The sequence below is a fragment of the Sphaerodactylus townsendi genome, linkage group LG01 (assembly GCF_021028975.2).
Source record: "Sphaerodactylus townsendi isolate TG3544 linkage group LG01, MPM_Stown_v2.3, whole genome shotgun sequence".
NCBI lineage: Eukaryota > Metazoa > Chordata > Lepidosauria > Squamata > Sphaerodactylidae > Sphaerodactylus > Sphaerodactylus townsendi.
Genome location: NC_059425.1, coordinates 164,732,644 through 164,755,603, shown reverse-complemented (window position 1 = coordinate 164,755,603; position 22,960 = coordinate 164,732,644). Strand labels below are relative to the sequence as shown.

Genomic DNA, 22,960 nt, shown 5'->3' with positions numbered 1-22,960 from the left:
ATATTGTCCATGTCCCAGGGTTGGGAACCAATCATTAAGTGTTTGGGTGGAACTTGCTATGCAAAGGTGTGGTTGAGTGCATTGTATTGCGGGTGGGGTTATCATAGTTACATAGTTTATAGTTACATTCTTTTTTAACAGTAGTGACTAAAGATGTTGGTTCTTCTATTTTAGTATCTAAAGCAGTGTTTCCCAACCTTTTCGAGGTCAGGGTACCCTTGACCTCACTCTTCATATCTACGGTACCCCTGCCGCCATCCTCCACCTTCCCCTCCCATTGCCCCTGCTTGCCACCCCCCCACCTTCCCCTCCCAGGGTGAAGGGAAGCATTGGGGGGGGGTGGCTGCTGACCTTGTGGCAGGCCCTGCCCCATGGGCCAGCTCCATGTCCTTGCTGGCGCCGGTGGGAGACACCACAAAAATGAGGGGGGGGCAGTAGTGTTGCCGTGGTACCCCTGGGACATGCTCACGGCACCCCAGGGTACCACAGAACCCTGGTTGAGAATGGCTGATCTAAAGAATACCATCACTGTGCCTGACAATACAACATTCACATCTGATGTAAATACTAAGTATCATGTTATTAGTTTGCACTGGGGTATAAGCTCACATGGCATCATATCAGCTAAAACTATTAGGTGCCACATCTGGCAATGTCAAGCAGCTCAGACAGCACCAGGTTTCAGTGACATTACAGAGAGTGAATAGATTGTAGCTTTTCAAGATTATAGCAAGAAGCTGCCAGTGGAAATCAGGGCACCGCTCTCTCAAATCAGTCTGCCTTGGCTTTCTCTTTGTGCTAGGGAAGGAAATGAATAAACAATGGGAATATCTTCGTATTGCAGATAAACGGCACAGCATGAGAGATTTCTAGTCCCTTAAGAAAGGGACATATATCTGCTTAGGCTGTAAAAAATCAAAAGAGAATGGATGAAAAATACCTCCCTCCTGCTAAGGCTAAGTAATTCCAGCTAAGTTTCCATGTGCACCTCTGAGCACCGAGTGTTAGATGGCATCAGCAACAGAAACCTAGATGCTCTTATGCCTTGCTTGTGGCGTTCCTGGGTGGGGGGTATCTGGTTGAGTGACTGCAGTACTAAACTAGATGGATCTTTGGTCTGATCCAGCTGTGTTCATGTTCTTACAATGAAAAGATCACCACCCAAAAAACCCTTGGAAGAGAAGCCACAACTTTATAGCATAAAAGACATCTGTGTTAAAATTCCAAGACAAAGTATTTGCTGTGTGTGCTACATGTACCAAGATCAGCTACAGCTGCAGGACTAAACTTCTGAACAGGCCCTTGTGTTGAGGCATTCTGATAATCTGAAAATCTGATATACAAACGTGCGTTGTCACTTGTAGCAGCAGAATTTCTTCATCTGCAAAGAATTATTCCTTGGCATGAAAGTAATGTGCTGTATCCCATGAGCATATGGAAATGAAACATTCCCTAAATATCTGACACATTTTCAAAGATGTGACTGAAACAGTTCCTCTGTACTGAATCTGTGGAGAGCAGTTGATTAGACTCCAAAATTCCTCGCAGTTTTGTTAGAATTATTAGTTTACACATTAAAATGCAGATTGCCACTGATGTTACAACTTGTAATATAACAGTTTAATCTCTAAGTGGCAATTGCAGCAATCCTGATAGCTTCTTTAGGTGTGTTCAATAATTGTGTATACTGAGCAGGACTTACAATTTAACCCTAACAAGTGATATTTTCCTAATCCCATTGCTTTAATTAACTTAGAAACTCTGTTTAGGATGATACTATTAGCCCTCTGTCTTGGAAGAACAACATCCAGGGTTGATGGCAAAAATAGGCATGGTTGGGTATTTTCTGAAGATCTGAACACAGTGTCCACTACCAACTGGAGATGCAGGTCTAGTCTAATGAAGGATGCAGAGGGCAAGAGAATCATGTACTCTGCTGCCTCATTTGAGCATCCCTTCCAAGAGAGATCACTTTAGAAGCACTATGTAGAAATATCTGGAGCAAGCTCCCATTCCTTGTGAAAGTCTCTTTCATGTTCCTGTTAGTGCCAGCAGGTCTTAAAAAAGGGGTGCAAGAATCATCTTTTGGCTGCTCCAGCATAGATGCAAGAGGGAGAAAAAAGTCACAATAGAATTAATTTTATTTATTTTATAGCTGCCTTCCTTGCTGAGTCTCAAACCAGAACATAAAAACAATCCAATCAAACAGCATAAAACATCCAAGGAACAACGCAATGTGACTAAGATTACAAAATTAGAAAACAATCCAAGTAAACTGTCTCAAGCAAGATATTTCGTAAACAATACAGAAGTTAGAAGACAATGCTGTAAATTCATGGTAACACCCATAATAAACATTGCAATGGATTATGACAGGAAGCCCTATGGATACCCCCCCCCCCATCCACGGGCCCACAAAAATGCGCAGCCATCCCTGAGTATATGTCTATGTCATGGCATAAACTATCAGAAGGAATACAACTCCAAAGTTCCACTGGTGTATGGCACTAGCTATGCTGCTCTTTGAATTGTGGCCAGTGTTTTTATTGTCCACAAAATTAATCACTGGTGTTGTACTCTTGTAGTTAAAAACTCACAACTTTTTAAAGCCCTAATAAAGTCAAACTTGATTAATAATGGTGTAGAAAAGCATTTGACCATAAAAATAAGTGATTGTCCAGATAGTTGGCTCTCCGTAGCATTTCAGTATTGCACACTCTTTTATCTGAGATACCTTCATGATGGACCTCAGGAAGCTGTGCTAAACAGCTTAGATTGGTCCTGCATATATCAGGGTCAACAGTATGGACCAGCTGGGCCCAGTATGTATATGCCAAAATGAAAGACAAGCTCTTAAATTTACCTGTGTGGCAGGAAAAAAAAATACTGGTTATCTTTTGGCTTTGCTCTGAAACCACTTATTGCTTAATTGCGAGAAAATTTTTGGAAAGTTAAGATAATGTTTAAAATTATTAGGGCAACTACGCAGATATTACATGTATGCCCACTGTTACATTCTGCATGATTTGTATGTATGATCAGTGAACCTACAAAAAACAATAGGTGTTCTGCATGCATATTAATTGTACATATACAGAATGCATAAGTGACCCACCTGCACAGGTCAAGTACAGAGGTATTAATGAATTTTTGGCTTAAAAAAGTGAAGGTCTGCTAATATAAGAAAGCAAGCTGATTTTAGTTTTTGTATTTCAGCTTAGCGGTCTGCAAAGGCAGATTTTTAAAGGATTGTATGAAAGTTGATGGACATTTCCTTGGGAAGATAAGGCAAACTAAATGCAGCTCATCAGCTGTGTAGTGTGCCTGCTGGGTGTTGAACAATTTCACCTTTCCCAAAGAGGGCCCAACAACATATTTACTGTACATTTCATGGGTTACCAAATACAGCTTCTGGGTCACAAGTTGATAGACACAAGTTCTGTAGGCCTTGACCATTCAGAAGGTCCTGGAAATTCTGAGAATGTTCATCACAGCACCAATTTACCATCAGGAATATGTAATATCATTATGATGACTGTCCACATGATTGGACAGCGTGTAGGACGAAAGCTGCTCTCTCTCTCTTCCCATTGGGGAGAGCCGTCACAACACAGAGAAGCATTTCCAGTAGTTTCTATGCTGATAGCCCAAAGTAAAATACTACCACAGGCAGGATGGGAAAAATGGGAGACACTGAAAAATGCTTTTGTATTGACTATTGGTAAATGCATATTTCAAATTTTCTTATAAACTTTAAGATGAAATATATCACTCTTGAAGCCAACAATTCCTAAAAATTCAGGGTAGCTTTCCCAGAAAGACTAGATGGTCACTAGGAGAATCTATAACAAACTCCCTAAATTGGCATCATAATTGTGCCAAGTGACAGAAGGCCAGTATCTTCCACTCAGAAAAAAAAAACAGCCATGCATCTCTGCCCATTTGTTGTCTGTGCCAGCAATCAACACAGTATTCGTTTTTATGAGGATTTCTATTACTTGTTTACACTTCTATTCCAATATATCTCCATGTGGCATTTCAGCCACATAGCAAGTTTGTAAGGTAGGGCAGACTGAAAGTTGGTGACTAGCCAAGCCAGACTAAGAAGCTCAAATTGAGGCTAACGAACCTTAACTTCAAATTACACTGATTTTTACTTCGTTTTTTTATTCATTTAAAAATGAACCGAGTCAGTCAAAGGAGAGATGGGTGGAGCAAAACTGGTTCGTTCCCTTTTGCCTACTGTACTTTGTCAGTTCACCTGCATACATTCCTCATAATTTCTCATCTCATTGTTGAAAAAGGAATTTGAGATAAAATAATTTGGGGAAAGAGAAAAGTAGCTTTTTTTTTGTCTGCCCCTTTTCCGGGTTAACTCGCAGCCTTGCCAACTTGATCTTTGCGTTAAAAAACAGAGAGGAAATGAAACATGGAACTTGGGGTAATCCGTGTGTTGTATTCTTTGCACATATACTGTGTATCCTGTATTACATCAGATATAATTTGGGCAAATAGTATCAACATGGAAGTACTAACTAACCACAGACTGCCACTCAGGTCAAAGATGTATTAAAACTGTCTAAATGCACATTGCGTCCACCTCCGAATAAACGAAGATAACAGACATGTGCAGTAGATTATTGGAAAGACCTAGAATAGAACTCTCTTCACAATAAAATTATGGAACAAGCAAGGAATGGAATAAGGGATATGTCCAAACATCATAAGCTGGGCTTTCTAATTATGCAATGCATCTCTCTCTCCTCACCCCCTCTGTTAAAGAAGCACTTTCTAATTTAAGTCTGCAGTTTTATGTGATTTGTCCCCTGAAACTTTTCTGAGAACCAGAAGCACATTGTTCTCCACAAACAACACAGAGCACTCCACAAGAACAAATCAGGAGATGCAACCAAAGAGTGTTCAGGCACTACATATCAGGAGCTACGAGCAGTTTGTACTCCTTATCTGCATTTGGGGAATTGCTTCTACAGTTTTACTTCTGCCTGAAGGAATCTGGGTCACTACAAAGAATGGATCAATACTGATGTGCTGTATGTGCGGCACATCTAAATTGTGGAAGATCAAATTTTAAAGCCAGGAATACCTAAATTATTAAATAAATATCATTACATAAAGAAACAAACACAAAATGTTGCACCTATGATCATGCTGATTCATGTCCTGTAAAGCTGTAGATTGATAAAAGCTGGGTTGCTACCATTCCTGTTATTTGCCTTGAGGAAGAAAATATCCCGTAAAGCATCTCCGTACCTTTAAGACTATTATTTGTAAGAAAGCAATAACACAGAATTGGTATCTTAGTTGTGTTTTAAAGGTCAGTATGTAAACATTTAACTATCCTTCCTACAACATTATTGACAAAATTGCTTGCCAACACCTTTCCCCTCTTTCAAACGAAGAGTTTTTGAGTCTGTCCTAGCTACATAAAAGTGACAACGTCCACTTTCTTATTTGTTTTGCTCTGTGTACAAGTTATTCGACATAAAAACTTTCTAAATTCTGTTTTTTAAGAAAAGTACAATGTGGAACACAACAGTTATACAAAAAAAGCCAAAAACTCAAACTATGTAAAACCAGAGATTTGAAACAGTAGCAACGATAAGAAGATGACATTAAATTCCTAGAGAACAGAGGTCCAGCAACCAAAACTCAGCTGAAACAAGCAGAAAATTGTAGCATTTTTTTTAAAAAAAAAATCTTTATCTGATATAATAAAATGAGTCTTCACTTGGTGACAGAAACTGAAAACCTAATTAGCTTGGCAGGTTTGTCAGGGCAGCGAAGGGAATCCCAAAGCTGTGGAACTGTGACAGAAAAGACTCTTTGCACTCTGACATCTTACTTTCCACAAGGCCGTCGGAGCAGATTTTAATACATGAAGAGGATTATATGGCTAAAACACTATCATAAACTAGGCCAAAACCATTTATAGGTATGCACAGCAATTTGTGAAGGTCTGGAACCTTACGCAACCAAGGAAGAATAGTGTAACAGGCTTCATATATCATGTTGCAGCAAAACAAGACGCAGTTGGATTCTGTACCAGCTGACACATCCAACTCTCATTTATCAGTTGCCACCCCCCAAGGAAAATACATTACAACATCTGTCTGCATAGGTCCCTGTCATCAGGTGAGGGTATAACCTATATATAACTAAGAGGTACCCCAAACAACTGGGATTATTTCTGCATGCCAGAGCAAGGCCATGTTGCTTAAGAGTGAAAAATCACTTCTTCCGTGACGGCAAGATGCCATTCTGAACAAACAGTCCCAAAAGAACTCCAGACATCATCCTCATTGTTTTGCTTAAACTCAAGGTACATGTCATGCTTTAAACAACTGTAATGATGGCAAGGAATTTGACTCGGGAAGGAATCTTGTGTGAGCTGACTGAAGTACTGGTATATTTGTGTACATGGCAAAACTCATTGCATGGATTTTTAAAACTTCATAGCAACATTTGTTAAAATTCTATTCTGACAGGGGTCCCCAGCTTTTGAGCCTGCGGGCACCTTTGAAATTCTGACATGACTTGATGAGCACAGCAAGTAACAAAATGGCTGACACAAAATGGCTGCTGCAGGAGGCGGAGCAACCACAAAATGATTGCCATTGCTTAACTTCAGTAGCGTAGGTGCAGATCTTTGTACTGCAGTGGCAGCTGCTGCCAAAGCCACATTTTTTAAAAATTTGCACTGACAATCAAATCTCCAGTAGTCACTCAAAAACCTTGCTGGGAAAAAGCCCTACATGTCCCCAGCCACATCCTAAAAATACTCGGCAGGCACCAGAAATGGTGTCAATGGGCGCCATGGTACTCGCAGGTATCACAATGAAAACCCCTTATACTATTGGGTCCATACTCAACAAGCACTTTTGTCTGTACTGTTACACACAAGCATATCATTTTGCCTACCTTCAATCTCCTATTGTATGCAAAAAAAATAATTAAACCCAATTTGTTATCCTTTAATTGTAACGATAGTTTAATGATAGTTTAGTGATAGTTATCATCAAAACCAGGACAGCTAAGAAGTGATATAAAAAGTGGGCCCTTGTTTGGACAACTGGAAAATAATTTAAAAAATGAATCTTTGTTTTTCCCATTAATCTTTGATACATTCAAAATAGATAATAGAGTTCAAGATTCCTTAGCTGTCATAAAATTGTCATGTGGGTCTTCCCTTAAGGTCTACAAATTTGGAAGCAAACTAGTTCAGAGGCAAGGAACAGAAACTGAGTGCATTTTTAATGCACTGTTTTCTTTATTGTGGCATCAAATTTTCAGATACACAAGAACGGTGTCAAACTGAGTAGGGATGGCAGTTCATATCAATCAGTTCATGAAAACTGGCATGCCCTAGTGATTCCTCTCAGGCAACTGGTTGTTTCAGAAAGCAATACATCTAATATAGCTTAATTCTTTCATTTTATCCCATCTGACTAACTCTACAACTGAAACATTTTTTGAAGGACTAATCACATTTTTTTCCAAGACATTGTTGAAGAAAGGGTGTGAAAGAGGTGATGGGCCTGAACTGGTTTTTGGCTTTACTGAACAAATTTATTCAGTGTTAGAAGTGACTGTCACAGAGTAACACATAAGAGGCTTAGTCTGAAATCTTGTATAAAGGTGGCACCTACATTTACAACATGAGATGGGAGGAAATTACTGGATAAAACACTTTAGTTGTTAGGGTTGCCAACTCCAGGTTAGGAAATTATTGGAGATTTTGGGGGGGCGGGGGGGCGGAGAGATAGAGCCTGGAGAGGAAGTGATCTTATTGAGGTATAATGCCAAAGAGTCCACCGTCCACAACTGCCAATTTCCATGAGGTAACTTATCACTGTAGTCTGGAGATCAGTTGTAACTCTGGGAGACATTCATGTCACACCTCCAGATTATACCGGGAGGCTGACAGCCCTAGTCTTCTGCTGACTACTGCAGAGCGGACAAGAAACCTTTACTCTTACCCTTCAAAGCAACGGCATCATATTGAAATTATTACAAAGTAAACTATAGTGGTATCCTTGGTGCCATGGAATATTTGACACAGTCAGAGAAAAAGAAGAGTTTGGATTTATACCCCCCCCCTTTCTTTCCTGTAAGGAGACTCAAAGGGGCTTACAATCTCCTTTCCCTTCCCCTCTCACAACAAACACCCTGTGAAGTGGGTGGGGCTGAGAGAGCTCCAAAGAACTGTGCCTAGCCCAAGGTCACCCAGCTGGCATGTGTTGGAGTACACAAGCTAATCTAGTTCCTCAGAGAAGCCTCCACAGCTCAAGTGGCAGAGCGGGGAATCAAACCCAGTTCCTCCAGATTAGAGTGTACCTGCTCTTAATCACTACACCACGCTGGCGAATAAGCTGTCAGCTGACAAGTAAACTAACAATATTCTATTCTACAGATTGGTTTATGGATGTGGCAGAACTTATATAACTTGAATATAAACTGCTTTTCAGGGGCTCGAGCGGAATTCTTCATTTTTCAAGCATTCTTGGGAACAGACCTTAACAGATTGCAAACAAACCATGTTCTCATTTATGAGCTTTTATGAACGAGATGTTCTCATTCTAAATTAATTTGGCCTGGATAAAAAATTCTCTTAAATGGAAAGATTGTTTCTTAGACCTATTATTCACAGGCAATATTCTTTTAGGTATAATGGGTACCATTTAGTATAAAGCCCTGCTTTTTAAAATTTCAATAGATTATCTTATTAGAAATCTTCATTGCTGGCAATATGCTGTTATGTCACAAAACATTGAAAGCACAGATACAGTTCCTTTACAGGAATTTTTTTCTTAATGACAGCTTGGTTAAGTTTAATTAAAACAATACTTTAGGGATGAGCTGGCTCAGCGATTGTTAATGAAACAGAGAACTTGATCTTAAGTACATTTTTATCAGAAAAGATAATCAAGCAGTGAAACAAATTACTGAAAGGTGCCACACGGGACCAAAAGGGACACAGAAAATGTGTAATAGCATATTTTTGTGATTGTGGGACAAAGAAACACTGGGTATGTTAATGCAGAAGAGCAAAAACTTCAGTTCCAGTTAATTTCTTAAATAAAGTTCAATTATAATATAAAAGAAAAGAAAAAAAATGTCCAAACGCTAACCAGTCACCTCAATGCTTCAGAAGTAATTGGTCCCATCTCTGTAAATCAGAAAGAGGTTTCATTCTGTCTCAATTGGAAGATTTTTTTTTGCTGTCAAGTCACAGCTTACTGATGGTGACCTGCAGATTTTCAAGGCAAGAGAAATTCAGAGGTGATTTGCCATTGTCTGACTCTGTATTGCAACCCTGGTATTCCTTGGTGGGATCCCATCCAAATACTAACAAGGCCAACCTTGATTAGCTTCCGAGACCTGACAAGACTGGCCTTCCCTAGGTAAAATACTGATAGATAAGAGTGTAGGTAGTTCCCATGTAGTTCATACTGTGGATTTCTCTTGCATCTCTGTGTTTAAATACATAAATGCTGAAAATTCTGGGAAGGTATCCAGATTAATCCCAAGAAAGTCAGGCTCCTGCAGGCCCAGGCCCTCCTTCAGCCCTGAAATCACTTTAGAACCACTGGCTGGGAAAGAGGGGGGGGGGGGCAATAAGTCAAATAAACAAACAAACAAATTAAAAAAAACCAATCTAGCCCTGGAATTAAGACCTGTTGGTTCCCCATGATGAGATTCTATAAGCTTCTTAAAAACTCTTACACTGATGAATGATTTTGTTTATTTTGCAGTGAGTAATTGCACAGAATGTGTTTTGCTCTTTTATTCTGACACACTGATTTAGGAACACCTGAATATTCTCCATGATTCAGGAGTTTTACTGCTGTTTATTCTTGGTGTATCTTTTCCTCCCATTTTGTAATTGTTTTTTAAAGTAGATTTTATGGTGCAAGGAAAATCAAGCTGGTGCAGAAGAACTTGAAAGGATACTGAAGGATTTCATGCTAAAAGATCAGTGGGTAGGTTGGTAATACTATACAAATACCATCATTAGCACTAATTTAGTGCTAATCAGTGGGTAGGTTGGTAATACTATACAAACACCACCATTAGCACTAAGGTTGATCTAAAGTTCACATCGATATGCTACCATGTTTCCCCGAAAATAAGACAGTGTCTTATATTAATTTTTGCTCCCAAAGATGTGCTATGTCTTATTTTCAGGGGATGTCTTATTTTTGTGTGTTCTGTTCGTCGGGCATGCTTCCAAACAAAAACTTTGCTACGTCTTACTTTTGGGGGATGCCTTATATTTCGCACTTCAGCAAAACCTCTACTACGTCTTATTTTCTGGGAATGTCTTATATTCGGGGAAACAGGGTAATACATGATCTTCCCCTTATAACATTCCTGTAATGTGGCTTTACCCTTCCACTGTGTCTACTGTACTGTAGAGTGAAATAAATCTTGTTTTGCAACTTGGCATGGTGCAATACCACTCGAGCTCTGTGTCAAGGACTATTATTTTTGTATATTGGAATTTGCCTAGAGGCTGCAATTCTGATATGACATTCTAAAGCCTATTATGCTATTTCACTGTACAACAGCCAAAGCAGTTTCCTTGTTCTTGAAATCCAGTACATTATATTGTCAAGAATATTGATCAAAATACACTTAGAAGAAAATAAGTATTTATTAAGGAATTCTGTTTCTTGAATCCTGGTATAAATTAATAAAAGGCAATATAATATTAACTTGACAGAACTAAAATACACTTCTGAGTTTCCTGAGTAACCAACAGTGCAATACTGAACAAATTTATACCTTTCTAAGTCTACAGAAGTCAGTGGGCTCAGAAAGGTATAACTCTGCTTAGGATTGACTGTTAAAGCCAACTACAATATGTATTAACCTGATAAAAGAGGCAACGAGGATATTTTTCTCTGTGTAGTTCATACTGTCACTTCCAACGTATAGTATTGAGGATTTTAAAAAAACCATATCATCAGAAAGCTCTACCCTGTTCTCCATGATGGAAACAGCTCACTCAAGTGATGTTTTATTTTAGGGTCCCCAAAATGGTGGGATCTACACTGTCACTGAAGTTAAGCTATGGAAATCATGTTGCGTCTTTCTTTGCCTACTGAAGCAGCTATTTTGTGGCAGCCATTTTGTTGCTGTTGCCCACCATACTGTGTCAGAATGCAAAATGTGCCCACAGGCTCAAAAAGTTTGGGGGACCCTTGTTTTAATAATCCCTCTTCTTTTAAATATTTTCCCCTCAAATCCCACCTTTCCTGTGAAGTTTTGGGTCTAACTCCTTAAACGTAAACGTACATTAATCCTTTATTACCCTTTCCTCTCCCATACCTTCATTCTCTGTCATAGTTGGCTCTCTTCCTCCCTTATTTCCATTATCAGCTGTGGTGATGGAAACTGACATCAAGTCACAGCTGACTTATAGTGATCCCATGCAGTGGTGGAGAACCTTTGGCACTCCAGAAATTCCCATCAGCCCCTGCCAGCATGGCCAACTGGAGTGGCAAAGGTTCGCCACCACGGCCATAGGGTTTTGAAGGGAAGAGAGGTGGTTTTCCATTGCCTGCCTTTGCGTAGAAATCTGGGACTCGGTGGTCAGTGTCAACACAGCTTAACTTCCAAGATCTATCCAGGTCAGGACATTTCAACTGTATCACATTTTAACTGAATGCTCCTTGGGACAGACATTTTTTTCTGTTTATTTATCTTGGTCCATCTTTGTATCTATCGATCCTTTAATTTGCTTGTGTAAGTAAACTGCCATAAATATGAACATGGGTTAATCATCTTCATTAGCAGTTTGAGCCATGGTGGCTGTCAGCTTATCCTAGAACTATGAAAATGCTCCACCCAAGCGAGAAAAACTGGATTGGGATCCTAGATGGATACGACATTATACTATACTACACTATACAATACGCCATGCTACGCCACTATACCTTCTGCAATGCAGACAAGGGCCTAAGAGGAGTAATAATCCTGTGGCTTTTGATACGGTAGCTAGTATTCAAGAAAAATAGTAGACAGCAGTGGAACCATACATATTGGTTACGGCATGGCATAACATTTGAGAGTATAAACAGAAGACTTCTTTGTATGTAATACCCATCATATTTCAAATGCACTACTGCATAAAGGAACAGTATGAGAAATATTGTGTTTAGACAGACAGCCAAGTAAGTAACTCAAGGTTCCACATAATGGTTATTTTCAATACTGACCAAATGAAGACCTTTCAGTTTTTCATAGGGCAATATTACCGACTGAACAGTGTTTATTGCTCCAAACATGTCTTCTAAGGCTGACACAACTGAAAAAGTTTAACATTAACAGTCTTGCCGCACAAGTTGAAGAGTGTGTAATGAATTGGCTCTTGAAGGGGACACAGAATCTGAATCCTGGCTTCCTAGTTCTGACCGATATTTTGCTAGCCACAGTATTGCTTCAGATAACATATCAAATCCTCAAGGAGCACTAATAAACTGGGAATGCTTTTGAGATATTTCAGCCAGCACACACATATACAAATGCAATCTGAAAGGCTAGAGAGATACCCAGTTCAGCTGTTCTTGATTGGTCTAATCTGTTCTGAATTCTGAACCAGCACTTACTGACCAAATTACTTAGGACTCTGGTTTGAATCAAGCAATCATCACATTTGGGGCCAGTTTATACAATCAACAGCACCAACTTGGAATGTTTTCCCTTACCATCCCCCTTGGGACTGGGTAGCTAGAAGAAGAGTCTGGATTTATATCCCCCCTTTCTCTCCTGTAAGGAGAAGGGGCTTACAATCTCCTTTCACTTCTCCCCCACAACAAACACCTTGTGAAGTGGGTGGGGCTGAGAGAGCTCTGAAGAACTGTGCCCAGCTGGCATGTGTTGGAGTGCACAAGATAATCTGGTTCACCAGATAAGCCTCCACAGCTCATGTGGCAGAACGGGAAATCAAATCCGATTCTCCAGATTAGAGTGCACCTGCTCTTAACCACTACACCACGCTGGCTCTAGCAGTGCAATTCTAAACAGAGTTATACCCTTAACTACAATGGACTTAGAAAGTTGTAACAGTTTAGGATTGCACTTATACATATACCACTCCCACAAACAAGCCTAACCCGTCTCCCTGCATATGGAAAACTGGCATGAAAAAGTGTGATATGGTATGGGAAAAGCTGTACTTTCAACATTCTTTTTTATTACATGAGCCAGGTCAATACTACAACATCGTCTAGCTTGAATATTAAAATACTCCTATACAATTTCATATGCCAATTCATTATATAATTCTACATTTCAGGTTAAAAAATTAGTATAGTCCCTAATCAGCTATGCAGTGGGAAGAACCCTGCAGTGATGCTCTGGAATCTTCACAAACATTTTAGCAGCCCAGCAACATTCTGTGGGGAAAGTGGAAAAAAATAATTTGGCTGGGAAGATCCTTGCAATACGTGAACAGGGACGGTGGAGGAGGGTGATTGAGACCTGGGAATCTAAGGCTGATTCCGCATGGGCCAAAAACAGCAGTGTGAAAATGGTGTGAAAGGCTTTGAAATGGTGTAAAAGGGTTTATACTGTTTTCACACCGTTTTCACACCGTAGTTTTTGGCCCATGAGGAATCAGCCTAAGGCAGGAGAAGCTTGAGGAAGAATGGAAGCTACTATGTAAAGAACCCAAAGGTAGTTGAAACACCAGGGAAGAGACCATGGAGAAGATATAAGGAGGAGAAAGTGTTAAAAGATAGACATCTGAGAAAGTGAAATTCAGTAAAAAAAGGGAACTGAGCAAAAAAAATTCAGAGCCATTAAATTTTAAAAATCCTGTACACTATTGACAGGAATGGTGGAAGAAGAAACAAGGTTATTGCTCAGCAGAAGGAAGGCTAAAAGAAGAACAGAGGAGGAAATAGCTGAAAATCAGAGACCTGGATCAATGGTGGGTGCTAAATGGAGCTAAACGTGAGGAACAATAGCTGGGACAAAATTTTAGGGTCGGAGAGCAGAAGGGTGATAAGGTAGCACTGAAACCAACATACATTGGGTGGATGTTTGCGTGGATCAGCAACTGCGGCAAAAGTGTTACAAAGGATTACATAAAATAACAGAAAAAGGATCCATTCTGCATTTCAATATTGCCTTGTATCTTTTTTCCAAGATGGAAGGAAAGGTGGGGAAAGACAACTGATGGGAAACCAGGATAAAAAGGCTGTCCTGTCAGGAAGGCAGAGGCGAAAGATAAAAGACTAGGATTTTGTAAGAGCTAATTCACGCAAGGCAAATTTCCTACACAGATTTTATTGCCAAATAGGAAAATCTGGTCAGTTTCATCCTATGTGCGTACATGAGAACGTACTGGAAACTGGAGATTCCTGAAGCATGCACAAAAAAATGTGAAAACAAGAGATGTCTCTTTGGCTAGGCAGTATAATATGGTGCTTTCTGTAGGTTTACATTAACAGGCATCTCTAACATTTACTTCCCCAGCAGTGAGATTATGCAACACTCCAGCAGATAAAGTGCTGAGAATCACAGGAAATGGTTTAATTCAGAATTTGGAATCTATTACTTGCATTAGGAATCTTTGAAACACTTTAAGCAATGTGCCATTGAAACCGTCCAAATGTTGGGACATGCAATGATTTGATGTTTTGCTTATAGAAAAAGATGCAGCTTTTTTCCTAAAGTATTAACGGGGGGGGGGGGGGGAATGGGGCAACTGCGTACATCCCAGTTGAATATTTACTACTACTAAAAAAAATCTGCATCATTTACAAAGATAGCAATTCACAACCACAGTTTTTTTAAAGAGGTCAAACCATATTATCGGCAGAGAAACTACTGAAAGTGATGGGCTGAGACTTGTAATAACTCTGTAGAACTGAACTGTATGTCTTCGGATGCTGTAATGGCCTATTTGGAAAAGGTCTAAAAATCTATCCAAGGGCCATATTTACAGACATCCCATTGCCAGTCACTTGAATCAGCATCAGGCCTTGCAGGAAATCTAATTATGTAAAAAGATGCTTGCTCACTTAATCTCACTAGTGACACCTGAAATATGAATGTTTGCTAGATGTGATCGATGTTAAATATTCCAACAAAATCTCATTGCAGTTACATTTCTCTTGAATGCAGTAAACGCAGCTTACTGCAGAAGTCATTTTAGAAACACACCCTCCCTGTCAAAGGAGCTGTGCCCCTGTTAAGATGGTAAAGACTATTATGTAACTCATGAGTTAGCACAGATGAGAACTGACTGACTGTACTATTAAACTATGCTATTTTGACTGTGGCTGTTTTGATGCTACTTTGACTGTGCTATTTTGATGTCCGGTCGCAACAACAAAGCCCAGCTTCTCACCTTTTAGATATCTTTCTGCTATGAAGATGTCATAACCTAATGCTCTTCTGTGTGACATATTAACGCTATTTTCATAGCCCATTCCTTTATGTGAGGAAGAAACTCTTGACGCCTCTCAAAAGCACTTCATAACACCAGACTTGCCAAGAACTGAATGCTTGTCCCTCCCCAAAGAATATTTATAATTAAATGCTATTGTTTTGCCTAACAAAATCATCACCCAAAAAGTGTCTCTACCTGACAGTCCTAATACATACCTTGTTTAAAACAGCAGGTGAGGCTCACTGATTATCTTTTCCTAAGTAGCCCTGTGAAAAGCATCTGAAAAATAACCGACAAGTTCTCTGTCCCCTTTCTAGACTTCCAAACGAGTGGGACAGAATTAGGTACTAGTAATCTTCCTGCGCCTACCCTTGATGCAAAACAGTATAATTCTTGATGACCCCATTTCCTTGCTAATGTAACAAGCTGGGAAAACATGCTCACTTGGATGAAGATGCGTGGCATGTGTCCGGCAAAGTGCACTACCTCAAGAGAAGGGGAATGATTTTTTCCCCCAATACTGCAGAGGGAGTCTACTCCTGAGTGCAGCAGTAGCCATATACAGTTCCTTAACCATTGCTCTGCAGTGGCTGCCAAACAAACAGAGCACTCCGTGGCTGCTGCTTTGGAGATCAAAAGACTTGGATGTTCCAAACTAAGAAAAAAAATATGGGAAAAGACTATGTGTTGTGTCCCCAAAATCTTACAGAGGTGTCATTTCTAAACAGTGCCAAGTTTCAGCCATTTCATATCTAAAATGAAAAGTCAGAATAACACTTTCTCTCTCTTCTCCCACACAGCAGTCTTGTGTAGTTGTTTTTTTAACAGCAACACAATCCCATAAAGATTAGAGACACCCCCTCTGGAATACAGCCCCATTGCAACTACTTTCCATTATTTGTCCCTAAGGGGTAGATGGATACAGGCAATCCAAATGCTTTCTCCCTGATGGAGGGGGAGGACAGAACTCCAACAGATGAATTGATGCTTGGATGGATATGTTCTTAAAAGAAAGCAGGCACTAATTTTAAAAATCAAGGTCAACAGGGTCAATCGTGTAGAAAGTACTATGGTCAACTGGGTTTACATCACCCTTAGGGTTCTCTGGTAGAGAATGAACCACAACGCATTCAAAATGAACTACAAAGGTAGGGATTCTTTTTGACGTCTCAGTTTTCTCTGCAAATCTCCGACACTGAGGCATTCTCATCTCACAGAGGTTCACAAACTGCCTGTCCATCTCTTCACTCCCACCCCTTTATCTTCAGGTCTGGTCCCTCCTGCAGCTACCTCTAATGCAGTTACATAAGATTAGCTGTTGTGCATTTCCTGTCACCTTCTGTCCCTCAATCTGTTCGTTTGATGGGATGTCCTGGAATTCTAAAATTGTACAGAATTGTTATTTTCGGTCTTTTGCCTTGCTTGCTCCATGCAGTTCATTATCCAGAGGAACAGTGCAGAGCAATTCACAGTAGATGCCTACCATGAACCAAATAAGAACGAGTGTAGGATTTGGGGGGGGGGGAGGAATTCTGCTGGGTACCAAATAAGAATGGATTTAGGATTGGAGGTGGGATTCTGCTAGATGAAGGTTATTGATTGTCAGTTGCTTCCAGCAAAAGGCAACAGGGAACTCAGTCTGAGAAGTGGATCTTCCAGCAAGGGTGCTATATACACAGACAGCATCGTCCCCCCTCCCCCCCCAAAAAAGGGGGGGAAGGAAATTTGAACTGTCCAGATATAAAGCTGTACTCATGCATTGTGAAAAGGTCCTGAAAGGAAGATCAGCATTTAGGGTTTGCTGTAGTAGTCTGAATAGAGAGTGGACTACTGCAGAGCAAAAACTTGCTGGGTGCATGCAGAGGTTGCTCAAGGTTAACGTGGAACTAAAACATCATTCTAAATGCCAAGAGCAAGTACAGCAAGAGAAAATATAGTTTGGACAGTGAAATGGGGAGAACGAATCCCTGCAGTGTGAGAATACGTCTTTGTTTTGTTTTTTTGCTCAGTGCAAGAGGAGAGCACTGAACTATAAGCACACTCAAGGACAGCAAATGACTAAATTTGCTTAAATCTCTTGACTTTGGCTTAAGTGGACTGCAAGTCCTTCCATTAGATCTCTCTACCAACACCCTCTACATCAGACTCAAGTGCTCAAGAGGTGTGTAGGCTTTTTCCAACAGGTCAACATGACACCTTAACTTCCCACACCTGATTTTCTCTAACCCTCTGCTTACCCTGACATATTATCTAACAAGTACCCCTCTAACTCTCTGCTTACTCAGATATATTATCTTCCAAGTAACACGCACCTTACCGGAAGACTACGTAATGTGCGATCTACTAAACAAATTAATGTGCTTCATTTGAGATCTTCAAAACTAACTGCTTTCCAAATTGTGGAACTATCCCTGGGGGTGAGGAGGGGGGGGGGGTGTTTTCCAAATCCCCTAAATGAGGACACCCGGAAAATGATCAACCACTACCTGAACGCCAAGGGCAGTCAACCTCACCCACTGTAAAATTTTGTGCTACTAGTGATGTGTGGAAGGTGCTCTTTACAGACAATCTGTATTCAGAACACTGCCTCCGGAGGCAGGGACAGACATATTTTCACAGGAGTAAGTTATCTGGCCTCCTAAGGGGTTTACTTCCAAGTAAGCGTGCTCAGAATCGCAGTCTTAATGGAGGGACCACTGCAGAGAGCAGAGGGGGCGGCTCATTTTTGCCCCCACCCCCTTCAGAGAGAGAGAGAGAGAGAAGAACGCGTTTTGATTGGCTACTACGCCGTCGCTGAGAGAAATGTTCCCGCGCGAGCCCTTTTTGTATCTGTCTCAACCCGTTCTCTCCACTGTTTTGGTGTCGCTTCGGATTCTGTCACCCCTCAAAACACGCACACGCGAGCGCACATCCTTCTTGCACACAGCCTGGCGTGTTGTGATCTTCACATTAGTGTTGTCGACCCCCTCCCTCCCACACTCTCTCCCCCGCTGTCCTAGTCAAGCACTTTTTGATCACAGCAGTGGCTGGCGGAGTGGGGCAGAGTTCCCCCGCGCTCCCTTCACACGGGCAGGGGGGTCTCTCATGCGCGCTCACCCACACCCCGCAAAAAATACCCATCTCCCGTCCCTTAAAATAGTGTTGCATGCGTCCCAATCGCGAGCTCCCAAGGAAAAGGGGAAATGGATTCCAGAGAGACGGAGAGCCCCTGGGAAGTCACCTTGCTAAGCGGTGTGCCCTTTTTCAAAATGATCATAATGAGTGGGATGACCTTGCTCTTTAAACAGAATCTCTTTTCATCGGAAAGCCAAACCACCGTTTCCCCGATGCTTCTTGGAGCGACTAGAAATGTTGAAGACTGGCAGCCTTTCACCAGCTTAAAAGAATTGCTCCAGATGCGCATTATTAACTTAGAGATCAATGCCATTGATGTGACTAATTTTTTTAAAGAAAAGCTAGATCGACTGGAGGTTTTTTTATGCATCGCCTCTCAAAACTGTTTGGGGCGACTAGTTATGGACAGCGTGCCCATTTGGTCATCAAATAAAAGTCAGCACACTGCAGGAAAAATGTTAATAAAGAAAGGCACCGTTCATTCAATGTCGCTAAAATGACTTGTAAACATAAGGGGGGGGGGGGGGAGAGAGAGAGAGAGAGAGAGAGCGATAATCGAAGTACATTGCTTCAAGCTACTAAGTACCACCATATGCCGCATCAATCTACTGTGTAGATGCATCTCAATCTCTTCCCTTCACTCCCGAATGTCTCCGAGAATCTGGAGGGAAACGAGGGAAGGGGGCAAGAAGACCCAACGAGGAAGGCAAAAATCTGCAAAATTCTGCCAAGCGGATTTGACATCTAATCCAAAACTGTCTCTCCCCCCCCCCTTCCCCCGTTGCATCGGCAAGAGTCTCGAAAGCAACTTTGCCAGATTTGCATCTAGACATTGGTGTTTGCATGGGGGGTGGGGGGAATAACGCTATTTATAGGTTTTTTTAGGAATCTGTGGCAATTATCTCCTCCGCCTCTGTTCTCTCTTTTCTCACTCAATCTCTCTCTCCCCCCCCCCCCAATACTCCGCAAAAAATGCCTCCTTTTTGTCCCCACCTCTGAGCTGCTCGGCCCCCTCATCTTTTATTCCTGCAAATTACGAGATGATGCACCGCCAACCTCGCTCTCTTTTGATTTCCCCGTGTCCCTGCCTAAGTTGTGCATACGAAAGCCAGAGTCATGCTGCCTGTAATCCCCAGCCAAGAGTCCAGACAACACTTACAGTTTGCGGTGTGCGCGGTCCTCTAAAGCAAAAGCTGAAATTCACAGTGAAGCTTTAATTAATATTTTTTTTCAGAGATGATCACAGATGTTGCTTAATGATCGAGACTGAACTGGTCCGCGTGTGCCTTTCTTTTGCCGTTTAAATCCCTTTTGGGTTTCTTCCGCGAACCCAGCAGCGGCGGCTGCTGCTGTTGCAACACGTTCCCCTGCTTTGCTCTGCACTGCAGATCAAGAATCCCAGAGAAATTCAAGGCTCCCTTGCTGGATGGTGCTGCCGTGCGCAGGCGCTCGCCACAAACCCCGGCCGGTGTAATGTTAAAAATCCGCTGCCCGTCGCATTGGAGCCTTGGTCGTTACTGAGCATGCTCGTGAGCAACTGAGCAGGCTTAGTACTCCCGGCTGAGGCTTTGTGCCCTCACTAGGGAAGGGCTACAACTTGAAAACCTTTACCCACGCAGTCCCGTTGGGTGCCTGCGGGAAAGGAAAGAGAAGTGTGGGCAGGGATCCTGCGCTTGGGGTGCAACGGTGGCGCTTGCTTTTTGCAGCGGGCAGCGCAATTCAGCAGGGAAACGGAAGCAAGCTAGGGCTTGGTGTGAACTGTGAAGTGAAGGGAATGGGCAGGAGGAAATGCAGGAGAAAGTAGGTCTCAAGCGTCGCCACGTTACTCTCTTTGTGAGACTGGAGTCAGGCAGTACTTCGCACCTCTACCACAATATACACGCGGGAGGCCAGATCCTGTACTAGCAGCTGCAGCAGCAACGAGGAAACTTTACCGGTTCTCCTCCACCAGCTCCCCCTCCTTTTAAAAGGTGGCAGTCCGCTGGCTTCATGGGACGGCACTTTAATACCAGCAGTTGAAATGAATCACTTGGGTGATAACGGGTTGTGTTTGTGTGGCTGGTGGTGGGTCAGGGAAGGACGGTGCGGATGGAGACAAAACGTCTACAGAACTAATTCGGAGGACGTGCCAAGAAAAAAAAAATGTTTCACATGAGTTTTTCTTCAGTCCTTGCTGGTGCTTCTCTTCAGTTTCCTTCTCAGTAGAGGTGGAACTTCCCAGAAAGATGGGCCCTGCATTCTCTGCCCTATCTTATCTTTGCCCCTTTTCTCCATACTGGCTCACCATTAGCCTGCATGCTCTCAGGAACCACAATTTGCACTCATTATGAGTTCTGTGCTTCCAAGGACGCTTTATAGATTTTTGGGTCCAACTCCGATATCTTGCCAAATGTAATTATATTCCTTTTTTTTTTTTTTTTTTGGAACTGGCCAAGAAGAAGAAGGAAGTTTTGTTCTTCCTGCTGAATTGGACTCCAACCTTGATTCCAGGCTGTGCAGAGATTCTTTTGTACTGACGAGACATAAAGAAAACCACAAACAAACAAGCACCGCCCCCCCAATGATTATTTGCAAAGTGTGGATCAATATTGTGACAATATATAGAGATGCAGAGTGGTTACAAGTTGATATGTGCTCATTTAGTTAATTACTGAGTAGTGACATCACATGGATTTCTGAGAGCTTTTTTGTTTGGTCTTATCCATTCTTTTCAGGTACCTTACCATACCCTTAATCTTTAATGGGAGAAGACAGCATTTTTCAGGCACAGAAGAACATTATGGAAAATGCAGTCTCCCTGCAGTCACAATGAAAGAAGATGTACAAATTGGGGGAAAATGACCAAGATTTTCCCACAAGGAAGCATTTTACTGTTTGTAGCTTCTGCTTCCATTGTAGTACCCAGTGAGAAAAGCCACGTCCGCTGAAATTCTCTTGTCTTTGCAGTTCTCAAGAGTGTAGGAGTCTTTGTGAAACCTTAACTTGACCACCCTACATACTCGACACAGTTGTTTCCCAAGGCCATGTAATTAGTACAAAGCAGAAGTGTGCCTTCACCCCATAACTCAGAAATCAAAGGGAGGGTGAATACAAGCATGGACTCCTTAAAAAGGAACAATAGCCTTAACTCATTACAATTGTGTAAGCATTACAAGAATCAGCCCAACACTTTTTTCAGTGCCATCTTAAACTATCCAGAATGTATCTCTACAAGTTCCTGAAATCTCTGTTTACTGCAGTGGCTCTCAACCTTCCTAATGCTGCGACCCTTTAATACAGTTCCTCATGTTGTGGTGACCCCCAACCCTAACATTTATCAATTTTACAGATGGAGAACACTGATGCAGAGAGTCTTAGGTGACCCCTGTGAAAGGGTCGTTCGACCCCCAAAGGGATCCCGACCCCCAGGTTGAGAATCACTGGTTTACTGGGAAAGCTACTTCTGTTGAAAGAACACAGCCCAAATGATTCCTGAATATATTTTTCTGACTTCACCAAATATTGTTTGCCTAAATTTACAAACAGTGTGGCATACTCCTGTTCTTAAGGTAGCCCAGAAGTGTGGTTTGCTTTCCTGGATGAGCCCTTTGTAGCTTGTCCAGTTTCATGTGACAGAGACATGAAAGGAGATGTTGCTAAAAGTTTACTCAGGCCAGCTATGCACGAGGTGTTTGCTATGCACGTGGATTGTCCGCTGCGGTAAGATTTCTTATACAGGCGTATTTCCTCTAGCCCTGCTTTCACTGTCCGCGCTCTTTGTGGCAAGCAAATCCACTTATAGTACAATTTTAATTTTGCTTTGCTGCCAGAGCAGGACAGATTTGCCAGTGGGCACAGCTTTGCCCTGGATCTCTTTCCTCTCCCTACAGTCAGCCCACCCTCTGCCTACAGTCAACCCTACTCCCTCATGCTGCTTTGCATGCTTCCCCTTCACCCTCCTCCCCATTGCTGACTACTTCCTGCATTCCTGTTGTATCATTTCTATTGCTCATGGCTTCCATACTCCTGCATATCTGTAGATCTTTAGATAAAAAAATCAAAACCATATCGATAAATTGATACTAATGCTTTAAAAAGTAAAAATAATAAGACTAGTTGATCAGTCTAAAAACCCGATTTACTCCTGCATTTGATCAACAAACTGGGTCGTCTCTAGCCTCGTAGTTTTATATAGAAGCAATCAGTGATTCCGGACCATACTGGGAAAAGCCCATCGATCTTGACACTTGGGTTTACAGCACATCGGGAGACAGATAATTGTGAACCTGGTTCGTGTCTGGAGACTGTTCGTGTCCTTTTGTGGTTTTGCAGTTTGCCCACCACCATTACTCCACCCCCATAAAAGACAACCAGTATTCAGGCAATACAGAAGCCGTATTCAAGATTTTTCTTAAATAGTTCGCCTTCTTTATGTCCATCTAT

The 22,960-nt window shown here is 41.6% G+C and overlaps 1 protein-coding gene across 1 annotated transcript in view; it reads right to left on the bottom strand.

The window, feature by feature from the left end:
- VSNL1 (visinin like 1) overlaps positions 1-20,006 on the bottom strand; it is a 103,981-nt gene extending 83,975 nt beyond the window's left edge. Inside the window, exon 1 of the mRNA XM_048498897.1 lies at positions 19,698-20,006. The gene's annotated coding sequence lies outside the window, so the exon portion shown is untranslated. The remainder of the gene's footprint in view (positions 1-19,697) is intronic.
- Positions 20,007-22,960: the final 2,954 nt, after the last annotated feature.